This window comes from Ambystoma mexicanum, chromosome 4p, assembly GCF_040938575.1.
Source record: "Ambystoma mexicanum isolate Mex_15411 chromosome 4p, UKY_AmexF1_1, whole genome shotgun sequence".
Taxonomy (NCBI): domain Eukaryota; kingdom Metazoa; phylum Chordata; class Amphibia; order Caudata; family Ambystomatidae; genus Ambystoma; species Ambystoma mexicanum.
In genome coordinates this window covers 650,161,385-650,173,833 of record NC_090927.1, presented here as the reverse complement: position 1 = coordinate 650,173,833, position 12,449 = coordinate 650,161,385, and positions in this window count along the sequence as shown.

The window sequence follows — 12,449 nt, the reverse complement described above, 5'->3', positions numbered from 1 at the left end:
CCACCAGGAACAGCCCCTTGCCCACCTGCAGGAGTATGTGGGGAGGGAATCTTGTCCCCTCTTCAGTTTCCACATCTACAGAGTAGTCCTACACCTTTCCTTGGCTACCACTCCACTCGCATTGGGTGCAGATGGTGCGACTGCAGACACATCAGCCCCATGTGCCTAAGCAGCCACACTGCAGGGGATAGTTGCACCATCCCATCCTATTTTGTTTCCTTCTCATCATCCACATTTCATTCGACTACCTCTGGAATGGAATCTCTGTGGACACGGCAGCTGATGGATATTAGAAAAGATATTAGTTTGTGCCTTTCCACTCTTACCCCAAAAGGACAGTTGCATCCTACCAACACCTCTCTGTTTAGTAAAGTTACACTTTGAAACATATTGCTAGTTTATTGCCACTTTCTCATTTGGGAACATAGGAAGAAGCTGTGAAGGGTATGGTCAGGTTTTGCTGCATACATCTATACTTGTCATTATCAGAAGAAGGTATTGATGACCTCATCCCACATGACAAGTCTGTCCATATTATCCTGTTGTTGTCCTGCCCCTCGGGCCTCCCCCACATGGCCATTGCCTGCATCATCAGAGTAATCCTGTTCCTCCTCTAACATGGGAATTATCCGGCACCAAACAATGTTGTGCAGCATGCACACATGGCCAAAATGTGACAGATCATTGTCAGATGATATATGAAGGCCGAGCATACCCTGTAGAGACCCCTAAAGCACTTCTTCAGCAGGCCAAATGCAAGGTGAATGGTGTTCCGGGTGCAGGTGTGGGACTCTATTTAATATTTCAGTCTGGTGTTGGAAGGATTCCACTGTGGTGTCACGAGCCACAGAAGCATGGGGTATCCTGTATCTCCTGTTGTCCACAGAGGACAATACAGACAGCCAACACGATGTAGTTGACCCCTGCATAAAACCACATGTCAGTTACATGTGTGTGCATGGTTTAATAATGTGGCATTCACCTCTTTAACGGGTGTATGATGTGTATTTCATTATAGTTGTTGTCACTGACATTGACATCAGTTTGTTGTCATACAGGAAAGCGTCCAAAACAGCTTATTTTTACAGTTGGGGACACAGCATAACCTTTTGTACATTTCCCAGGGTGGAAAATGGAATAATGTCACCTGCAACCACTACCTATACAGTTCCATTTCAGAATCTGCTTCATCGTGTATTCAGTGAATGGAATAGAAGCTTCGATGCTGATGTCGTGTAATTGATCCATATATAATCTGGCTACAACATAGAAAGTGCTACATGTAGGGTGATTACGTTGGGTTTACATCTCTTTAAATGTGTTGGGCTGTGTAGTGCAATGTTGTAGTGACGTGTGCGCATGAAGTGGAGGATGGCGGAATGGTGGTTCTGTTCACACAGATGTGTGTACCCCATCCACCGGCCGTCAACATGGACGTGGGCCAGAACATACTATGGCGCTGTTGTGTTGTACCCATAGCATTGAAGCACTGGTCTCTCCATCCTGTAGAATGCTGACCCACATCATCACGAGCTGGGCGGTAACGCCGGCGCTAATAGCGCTGGCGCTAACTGCCCTACCACCAAACCCACTGACGCTATTAGCCCCGGATCACGATTTTGGCGGATTTGGAAATCCCCATTCCCCATTGAGCCCATTCGGGAATGCCCCATTAAATTTCACGCTCACACCGCCGGCGGATTTCCCGGATTTCCCGCCGGCGGTATGAGCGTGAATTTTCGACGGATTTCCCCCCAGCTCAGAGCTGGGGAGAAATCCGCCGAAGCCCTGATTTGGCTGACCCTTAAATCCGGCGGTAACAGCGCTACTGCCGGATTTAAGGTTTACTGCCAAACTCGTGATGAGGCCCATTGTCCTGAATTTACAACATGATGGTGCACATCAAGTTCCACCAGAATAGTTGTGCAGGTCTGGCATGGGAATTGCCAATGGATAGTTTCCAATGCAATGCAGGATATAAATATTTAGAACAGGGGGGTGGTCCTGACCTTAAACATTTAAGCTACAATGATTTGCTGTAGACACAATTTTCATACATCTCCATATACAATACTGCTCACTTAACAGATTATGCATTTTGGGAGGAAAAACATACAAATCCAAATTCTGAAAGGGCTGGAAAACCAGTTTTTTGACCTTTATTACTTTAGGTCACATATTACAGCGTAGCAGCCCCACTGTCTTATAAACTTCCAGATAAATAGTAGACAGAAAAATCCACAACTTAGTCATCAGCATACTCTATTTTGTACAGCGAGGACTTGAGTATTTAAACAGGGGGAGAAAGGCATTAAATGCAACTTTTTGTATTTGTAAGCGTACCAGAGTTAAGCTGAACTTTAGGCATTCTGTTTACATTATCAGAAAGAACACATTAAAGAAAAGAGAGGTGTAGTTTGTTGGCTCCACAATACTACTTTTTTACTCAATTCTATTACCTATGTGTTGGTTAAACAAAATATTGATTCATATTTGTCATCAGTGTTTTGTACAAAACAAACATTTGCTTGAAAGGACCTGAAAGTAAGGTCTGCTAAGAGGCAACACTTTTGCAGCCAATACTTTGTACAAAACAGTTTCTTGCTTCGCAACACCTAAAAATAGGAACTGCTAGGCCTAGCTGCTAGGAACTGCTGATCATGGCACTATGCAACACGGGCTGTCCATGTGTGGCATGTGGGATATTGAGGAGGCCATACTGCACATGATACATGCTGTGCAGGTGATAGTTAATTCCATTGCAAGCATGCATATGGGGGCAGGTGTTCTCCCTAGCTTAGCTAGGTTTTCTTTTTACCAATGTGCACTCGTGTGTGTCCAAATTAGGGTTTATTGTTTGCCAAATCAGGTGGCTTGCAGATGGGCCATCCTGCTTCTATGTCTGATACATAGAATACATGATCCAAGTCCCCAAGTATGCCTGCACATTGCAATGCATCAACTATAATACTTTCTTGTAGACAAGGATATGTGTCCCTTGGTGCTAATGTGCTTTCATTCAACAGACCAGTAGATGGACAGTACATATACATTCCAGCATATGGATACTGGGAGGAGCCAGGAATGACAAAGGACAAATGGTTTCCTAATTTAGAAAACCCACGTCCCCTGCACACTATCTGTAAGGCCTAGGCCTGTTTGTATCTTTTTAGATATTAGAGGTTTAGGTCTGTAGTACTAGACTCCTCAAAGGGAGATAAAGTCCAGATTTAACCTCTTACTTTTCTAGACAATTAATGTTACAGTTCTCAAATATTGCTATCCTTGCTATACCAAGGTAATTTCTCTGAAATGGCACAATTAGTATTTGACAATTCAAGTGTTGGTCTAAAACAAGTATTTATTCATATTAAAACAACATAAAAGTTTGACTGGCACAATGCGTTTCAAGTTTACTTGCACTCTTCATCAGGGGCAAACATCATTTTTCTTAAACAACATTTTCTATGTAGCAAAGAAAGTTATAATACAATATTAGTTACACATTCCAATACATATTATATTCATATGTATATTAATCTTAACATTACTTCAAAGGCATTGATTGATGCAGTTTGGGTCCTAGTGACTCAAGGGTATTGCTTACAAAAGAAAGGCACGAATACCGTGCAGGGTTAATGACAATCATGTCTCTATTTCCGGAACTATCCAAATTTGTATTCATAGTATTTAATGACTAAATGCATTATATCAAATTAGTAATTTGGAACAATCGTGGCAAAAATTAAAAAGAGGTCAAAATAGTTGACACTAATGTGTGGAATATTTATCTCTGATCAAACAGAGTTCCTATATTCAGCTCCTACTAAAATATTATGGCTGCACGGCGATCCTATTTTATAAAGCTCCTACTAAAGTATTATGGCTGCATGCACGAATGGCTGACTTACTTGAAAATAAGATAGGGGGATTGGATTCTCCAAAGATGTCCTCCTTTGTATCGAATAAACACACAATTTTCTGGTCAGTAAGGTTCTAAAGCATGGCAAGGCTTGATGGTCCATCCTAGTATTCAAATAATGATGAAGGTAAGTATCCAGACAGTTAACACCAAGTCCTGTTTTAAAAGCTTCCATCTAATTCACTTACTTGTTTGTGAATTCTGGTCAAAATAAGGCGGAAAGAGTGTCACTCTTAATTTTCTGGACAATTAGTTTCTCAGGGTGCTGTGGAATGGTGGTTGTCCCTAGTGAGAGAAAAAAAGGGATTTATAAAGTAAATATCTAGCTACTGGGGTGCTAGTTCTAACAGTGTAAACATGCTGGTCCACTTACTTGATTAGACTAAAGCCGGTCACCTCTTGAAAAAAGTCTTCCACGGGTAGTGGTGGGTCACTGCTGCAGGAGCTGCACATCCACTTCTGCCATTTTGCAAAAGTGGAGCGGATTTTATACCCACGAGTGACGTCAGTCACACATGCGCGAGATGACGTCACGAGGGGGCCATTTTGGATTGCCGACATCATTCGCTCGTGTGCAAAAACACGTGAATTCATGTTTATGTTACTTTATACTGACTGCAGTGGTACTATGGCTGTAGATGTGTCTATGCGCTTGCATGTGCCCGGTAAGGAAAAGCACAAAAATAAGTTGGTTACATCGTTTTTAGAGCATGTGAAAAAAACGAATGGGTAGTGATTCATGTTCCCATATCACCAATGTGATATATTAGCCCAATCATGGTATTTTGTACAAGACAATACAGGTAAGGCATTTGTAACGCGCCTATACACAAGTGTTTCAAGGCGCGAGGAGGCAGAGAGGGGGGAACAAAGGGAAGACATACAGCGATCCTACTAGGCCAAGTGTCATTCAGATCGCGCAAGTGCATGGGTGGAGGGAAGGGAAAAGTGCAAGGGGATAGGGAGGGGGGAAAGTGCAGTACAGGGAAGTAGAATAACAAATAAATAGGGCCAGCTAGTGGCAAGTGCAAGGTAAGTGCAGACAAGTGCTGGGAAGGTGGGCTGTAGGGATACAGAGACAGTCCCGCAGTGCAGGGATTGCCAGGGAGGCAGTGCAAGTGGAGAGTGGCTGGGCCAGGACTGAGATCGGTGAGAGTGGCCCAGTTGCAGATTCAGTGCAATTTCAGTCAAGAATTTAACAGGGGAGAGGGGGAGAGAAAGCAGAAGCAAAGAGGAAGGTTTTGAGGTGTTTCCGGAACAAGAGATGGTTCTCCTCAAGTTTCAGGGAGGCAGGAAGGCTGTTCCAGAAGGAGGCCCCTGCGAGGAGAGAGATCTACCCCCAACTCATTGCTTGGAGAAGCGGCTGACCCTGAGGGATTTGGAGACGGATGAGCGAAGAGCTCGAGAAGGAAGATATTTAGGAAGAGAGAGTTGAAGGTATTTAGACCCCAGGCCCCAGAAGGCCTTGTGGACAATGCAGAGGGTTTTGAACTTAATCCTTGCAGCCACTGGGAGCCAGTGTAGAGATATGAGACCTGGAGAGATATGGTCCCTGGGCTTGAGGCCAAAGACAAGTCTCGCAGCCCTGTTCTGGATAAGTTGCAGAGGGCGGAGAGTAGAGGCAGGCAGATTTTCTAAAAGAGAGTAAAGCAGAGAATTTTCTAAAATAAAGGCCATTCTGGATATTGTAAGACCCCATGAGTTCTAATGCTAAAGAGTGCTCATTAGACCATCTGAGGATGATGGAAGAGTTGGAAGAAGTCAGTATGGGTAACTATCTTGTGATAGTGGAATAGATTGTTTCAACCCTCGGTGGAAGGAATGTTGCTGTCCTGGAGAGTACAGAATGGCTATATTTACTGAGACATGTTTGTCATTATTCCCTTTGATGGAGGGTTACATTTACACCATCGAGAGAATATACATATATAGACGGTTTATCATACATCTTTAGTAAAACACTGACCAACCCTCTTACTGGGGTGTACAATCTCATCACCAGACCTTTTGGTTTTCTCTGTTGGTTTAACCTCCTAATCAGTGTAGAGAAAGGTTAAAGGCAGTCTATGTAAGGGATCTATTGCTTTTTGTCCCTCATCTATTATTGTTTTTTAGACTAGATACGATAATACAATACTACTCTAGTGTGGGTAAATGGAGGACCTGTGATCCTCTTAGTGATATTTTAGGATTTGGTGAGCATTACTCAGATATGTAATGTGTTTATGGTTTTACAAAAAGGGTCCTAAGTAGTACTACCTCATTCATCCCAAGTGGAATCATTGCATCTCATTTCTGGATCTAGAAAAGTTCCCTTTGTGCTAGAAGTTTTGGTAGATTACCTCCTCGTGGTAATGGATGTAGAACTTCTAAAATCACCATTCTCATTTGTGAGATGTTGTGTTGTGTTTATGATCTCGATAGTGTCTAAAAACTGGTGACTTGATGTTTTTAGTCGTAATGCAGGACTTATGTTCCGTCCACCTCTCCTTTGCTTTCCGGTTGGTTTTACCTACATAGTACATCCCACAGGGACAGCGGATTGCATGAATTACATTTTTCGTGTCACACGTGGCATAGTGTCTAAGCATAATTTTCTTGCCTGTGTTGGGATGTCTCACATGGTCTCCTTTAATGATGTTGTTGCAATGCTGGCAGTGTAGGCAGGCAAATGTGCCTACTTTCTGTTTACATAACAGCTGGAACCATATGCATGCTGGTATGGTACCCATCCCTGACCTACCCTGGTAAGGAATTAGAAACACACTGCTTCAAGTGTATGGTTATGTGGAACAATGACACTAATCTCATATCACAATCATAATATAGTACTTTTGTGCACCGGGTCCAGGCGTGAACTGGCCCGTGCCGCCTTCTTGTCCCACGACTTGTTGTGGTCACCTTTCAGTGTCTGTTTGTCTCTTCCTTGTTTTTATTCTCCCTTCTTTTGTAGGATGGGAGGGTTTTGTGGAAAATAAAGAAAAGTGTGGAAGACGCTGAGTGAACAGAAAACCTCCTGACTGTTTGGGTCCCAGTTCAGGGTCAACAAACAGTTTGTGTTTTCTCTTTGAGCTGTCATCTCTTTTTATAAGAAGCAGGGGTAGCCCTGGGTCATTGGTGTATGTCTGTGGGGGCCGAGGCCCAGCCCCCAGGCCGGCTGCAGCTGACTGTCTGTGCCCCCGGGGGGGCAGGTCATTGTGAACTCCCTGCCTGCCTGGTAACTTCCTCAGAGTGCTTAGCACTTCGTTGTTTTGTGGACAGGTGAGGTGATTGCTCACACCTCACACTTCCCTTGTTTTGTTGGTGGGAGAGACTGCTTGTCTCTGTGGTAAGTGGAGAAGAGGGCAGGCCTGTGTGAAAGGAGGGGGCTGCCCTTCTCCTGAGCCTGGCTGGATGGTACCAGCAATTACCCCGCCTCACTTTGGGAGGCCCTGTTGCATTGCCCATAAAGTGGGTTGAGTTGGTAATTTTGTTTTTTCTGATCTGATTAATTGCTCTCTTCCACGCTTGTGTGCCATCATAGGTGGATCTGGAAACAGTTCTTTCAAGATAGTGACCGATTTATTGAGGTCCCAGTTCTGTGTATAATTTCTTCACTTGAAAACTCTGGCTAGAGTATTTTAGTGTGCGGATCAGGTTCTTTGTTTCCTTCTTGGTGTTACCCTGGAGTAGCTTGTCTCTTTCTTGTGTATTAGTTCTCACAATCGCTTTGTCTAGTGTTTCTGTTTGGTACACTCTTTCCAGAAATCTTTGCTTCATGGTGTCATATTTGTTTTGCAACGTGTCTTTATTGGATGTTATTCTCTTGAGCCTCAGTAATTGGCTATAAGGAAGGTTTTCCTTTAGATGTTTAGGATGAAAACTACTATGATGAAGGCAGCTGTTGACATCTGTTGCTTTTCTGTAGATTTTAGTTTTGTGTCCCATCCTGACCTTTCAACTGTTACATCCAACATTTGGTTTACTAATCTCTATTGTGAAACCGATTCTTTGGTTGTAACCATTCCAAAATTCTAGTAGTTCACTTTCAGTGATGTGTCAGATCCTGAAAATGTCATCTATTTATCGTCTCCAACACTTCACATTCTCTCTCCATTGTTGGTTCTCTAGTACATGAATAGTTTCAAATTGATGCATGAAGATATTTGCATATGATGGGGCAGCTGATGAGCCCATCAATGTTCCAGATATTTGAAGATAGTATTGGCCATTATGTCTAAAGTAGTTGTTATAGAGGATGATATTTATTAATTCTATAGCAAACTCTTTATGTATCTGGACATCTTGGTTTGAGAGTAAAAACCATTACATAGCTTCTGTGCCTTCTTGGTGGGGTATTGAGGTATACAGGCTATTGATGTCCATGGTGAAGAGAATGTGATTTTCCTCTGCCAGGTTCAATGAATTGATTATACTCAAAAAATGAGTGGTGTCCTTCCGGTAAATTCTGTTTTTTTGCACCTATGGCTGTAGTACTGTGTCTAAATAAATTGCTAGTGGTTGGAACGCACTGTCTGTCCCTGCGACAATTGGTCGAATGGGAGGATCATTCTTTTTTTTGTGTGAATTTTGGATAGTCTGTAAAAGACCGGAGTAAAGGGATATTTCTGAGTGAGGAAATCTGCTGTTTTGTCAGTGATCCAATCCAGGTCTGTTGCTTTGTCTATTACATTTTTGATTATGTTTTTGATCCCCAAAATAAGGTCGCCATCCAGTGGTAAATATGTCCTGGTGTCCTTAAGGTGTTTTAAGCATTCCATGTCGTATAGTGAAGTATCCATTAACACTATGCTCCTCCCTTATCCGCTTGTTTAAGGGTTAAACTGTTATCCTTGGCCAATTGTTTGATAACCAGTAGTTGATGTTTGCGGATATTTCTGGTTTTCAGTGGTTCATATTTGAGGCATCTCAACTCTTTGGTAGTTTTCTGTTTAAAAAGGTTAATGTGTGGATGATTCACTTGCGAATGAAAGTTGCTTTTGTTTTTTGGTTCCAAAAATGTATGTTTAGCTTCTGGATGTAAGTTGTCCTCAATGTTGTTAAAAAACACTTTGAGTTCCATTTTACGTATAAGCTTAAAGAGATTGACTTCCTCCTCAAAAAAAGAGGTGTTGGTGGTAGGTATGAATGAGACTCCTAAATTGAGTGTCTCCAGCTGTGTTGTGGTCAGAGGCTTCGAAGAGATGTTGATCACAAGATTTTGACTTATTTATTTTTCTGCCGAAGCTTTCTTTTTTCCTCTTCTTGTCTTGTGACCCCTAAAAAAGGTATTTGTGGGGTAAGTGATGATTGTCCCCCTGTTGGTTCTTTCTGTGGCTGTATTACTGGAGTATTGGCGCTTCGTGTGGGTCTTTCTTCCAGTTCTTCACTTGTTACTTCGCTGCTGTCAGTGTTGTTGTTTGTCCTGTTGTTAGCATAAAACTCCTGCCAAGTGTAGATGATGGCCCTCATTACAACCCTGGCGGAGTGGGTTTCCGCCAGCGCTAATCGCGGCGGACCCGTCCGCCGTACTACGAGTTCCCTTAGCGCCATGGAGGTTTTCTCCGCCTGGTTTTACCGGGCGGAGAAAACCATGGCGCTAAGGGACCTCGTTGTTAATTACGCCGCCGTACTTTACGGCGGCGTAATTAACTCCTTCCCCACTCCCATTATACCCTATGGGGCAAGAATGGGAATGGGGAAGGGTAAAATGGGGATTGGGGATTTACCGCTCCGCCAAGGTCGGCATGGGGTGGTAAATCCGCCAACCCCCATGGCGCTATCGGCGGCTTTCCGCCATGCTCCGCGGTGCATTTAGCACCGCGGATTCCGCCAGGGTCGTAATGAGGGCCGATGTCTCTTGTGTAATCTAATGTGTCTCTTCTGAATTTCCTTAATTTACGCTCTTCGATATCTTTTTTATATCCTTCAAGTTTTGAGTTAGTATCTTCCAGGATTTTTTCTAATTTTGCTGTTGTTTTCAATTTGGACAGTTGTGTTGACACGTCGTCTGTCTCTTGTTGTAGGTTTTTTACCGACTTTGCTAATTCCTCAATAGTCAGTAGGATTAAGTCCAAAGAACATTTGTTTAGAATCTGATCCCAGCTTACTACAACATCTTTATTTTCTTTGCACAGTGTTGGTCTGAGGTATACCCTGAGTCCTCTAGGGATACGTTTGGATTTATAATATTGGGCAAGTGTGGTTGCGTGTAATTTTTGGGATATTTCCCGTCTCATTAATCGTTCGAGCTTTTGTATTAGGCGATTCGGGTTTTCCTCAGTAGAAGTTTCTTTGCTCGTGTCTTTAATTAGGCCTAAGATTCTTGTTGCTTCTTCATCTGAAAAAGCCAAAGTGGTTGCTGCTTTGTCTGTGAGTGCACTCATAGTTGAAAATGACATTATAGTATTCAGGGTTGCTAGTGGTTTTTGGTAATACCAACCCCTTTGGACCCACTTCGGTGCTCTGGAATTATTAGCTTTTTCTAGGAGCCAGGAATGAGACATGGACACAGGTGACTCATGGTTTTGGGCATAGACTTATATTAAATGAAAAGGGGTAGGAAAATGGCTTGCTGTCTCTATCATTAGAGGTATTTTCCCTACCTCAACCACAAATAAGGGTCTGTCCGTTGTCAAGATGTCCAAATAAAGAAAAACGTATGTCCTGTTTCTTAAATCCTATCCAGGCCCTCACAGTCTATAAACTAACCCTAAGGTGTGAAGGATATTGTCTCTGATTCTCGAAGCCCAGAAATGTTCAGCTCCAACAAAAGGATATATAAGTCCAACAGAAAGATCTCCGTGAACAATATTCACAGTTCCAGGGAATTATTCTCATTGCTAGGTTTATCTTCTCTCCAATTAAATAAAACAAGAAAGTTCCTAGTAGCCCAAGATGGTTAATCCCTCCTCCTGGTGCATTCACAGTTCCAGGGAAAAACTCCCTTCTCCAGATTCCTTCTTCTATACAAAGCAATTCACAATCCCAAAGGAATAACTCTTCATTGGGATTATTTTATACTATTTGAAGTTTGGGTGTGGGTCCCAGACTTGCAGGTCACCTGTTGTACTCCCTTGCTATGTTTGTCCTTCACTTTAAGAAACATCTAACAATTTCGAGGGCATGGCTCATACTTGAGATTTCCTTTCACTGCTGGTCATCACACACCCTTTTCACTTTGCCTGGTTTACTCTCCTGTCAGGTCTTGGATACAGTCTTTTGAAAAACATTGAATTATCACTGGTATACTCTCTTGCCAGGGTTTCAACACTTTCACTTGTGTGGCATAATTTCCTGCCAGATCTTGGATATAACCTTTCAAACACTTTATGATACAGTCTTTCACACACTTAAGTTTCCCTGGTGAATACTCTTGCCAGGGTGTCAACACTTTAGCTTGCCTGGTGTACTCTCCTGCCAGCTCTTGGATACAATCTTTCAATCACTTGATGTGCGATCTGTTTCAATAGCTTTACTGTGCCTGGTATACTCTCTTGCCAGGACCTATATGTAGTTTTCCTCTCTTTTACCCAAAGAGAGATATTTGCACACTGTTGGATTTTGACTGTTGATTTAATAAAGTTGTTTTACTCCATTGTACTACTGTTTGTTACATTTCCTATATGTGTACAGTGACCTATTTAACATATGGTTCAAAATCACTTTAAACACTTCACATGTTTCATTCAGCATTCTTTTTGTTACTTTCAGGGTGCAGCATGCGTTCTCAGGCACCCTGTTAACCCATTTCTTTCCCCTGGGCTTACTGGGTGCTTTGAATGTCTTTAGTGCCTTTTCATGCTTCTCCCGGAAGCCTGCTGGCTCAGAGTGTATTCCATTAGCTGATGTAGCTTAGCTGAATTTGGTTCTCCTTTGCTAGGCTCCCCCTGCCTCACACAGGCGACAGGTTCTCTGACACTCGACTTCCCTTCACACCGTAAATTTTCCCTACAGGAAACATGGTTAAAGTCTAACATATATCTGGATGGTTTTACTATAATTTCTCAACATGCAACTAGTTCTAGCATGGGGTGCCCATCTGGTGGTTTAATGATTGCTATTCGTAATACAATGTGATATGACATTCAATGTATAAGTGATAACATTAAAGGTATTCTTGGCATACGTGGCATGATCAGATGGTATTGAAAGGAGTGCAGGTGATAAATGTTTATTGGAATCCTGTGCTAGAATCTTTGCCTATGTTTTTGGAAGATGTATCCCTCATTCTTGTTTAGCTAAATATACGATTCCCAAACGACTTGCTAATTATATGTGGAGATTACAATGCCTGTTGTTCATCTATAGCAAGGCTTTCATCCAAATCAACTACTAATAATGCTAATGGCGACTTATGGGAACAGTTGTTTATAAATTGGAATCTGAATATCGTAAATGGAAAAATTGACTCTGACTGTCCTCCTGCTCCTACATGGTCAAACAGGAACAGCTCTTCCCTTATCGACTACTTAATAGTATCCCCTGAGTTATTTGAGTAGTGCAAATAGTTCAGAGTAATGCCTTGGACTTCAAGTGACCAAAATGC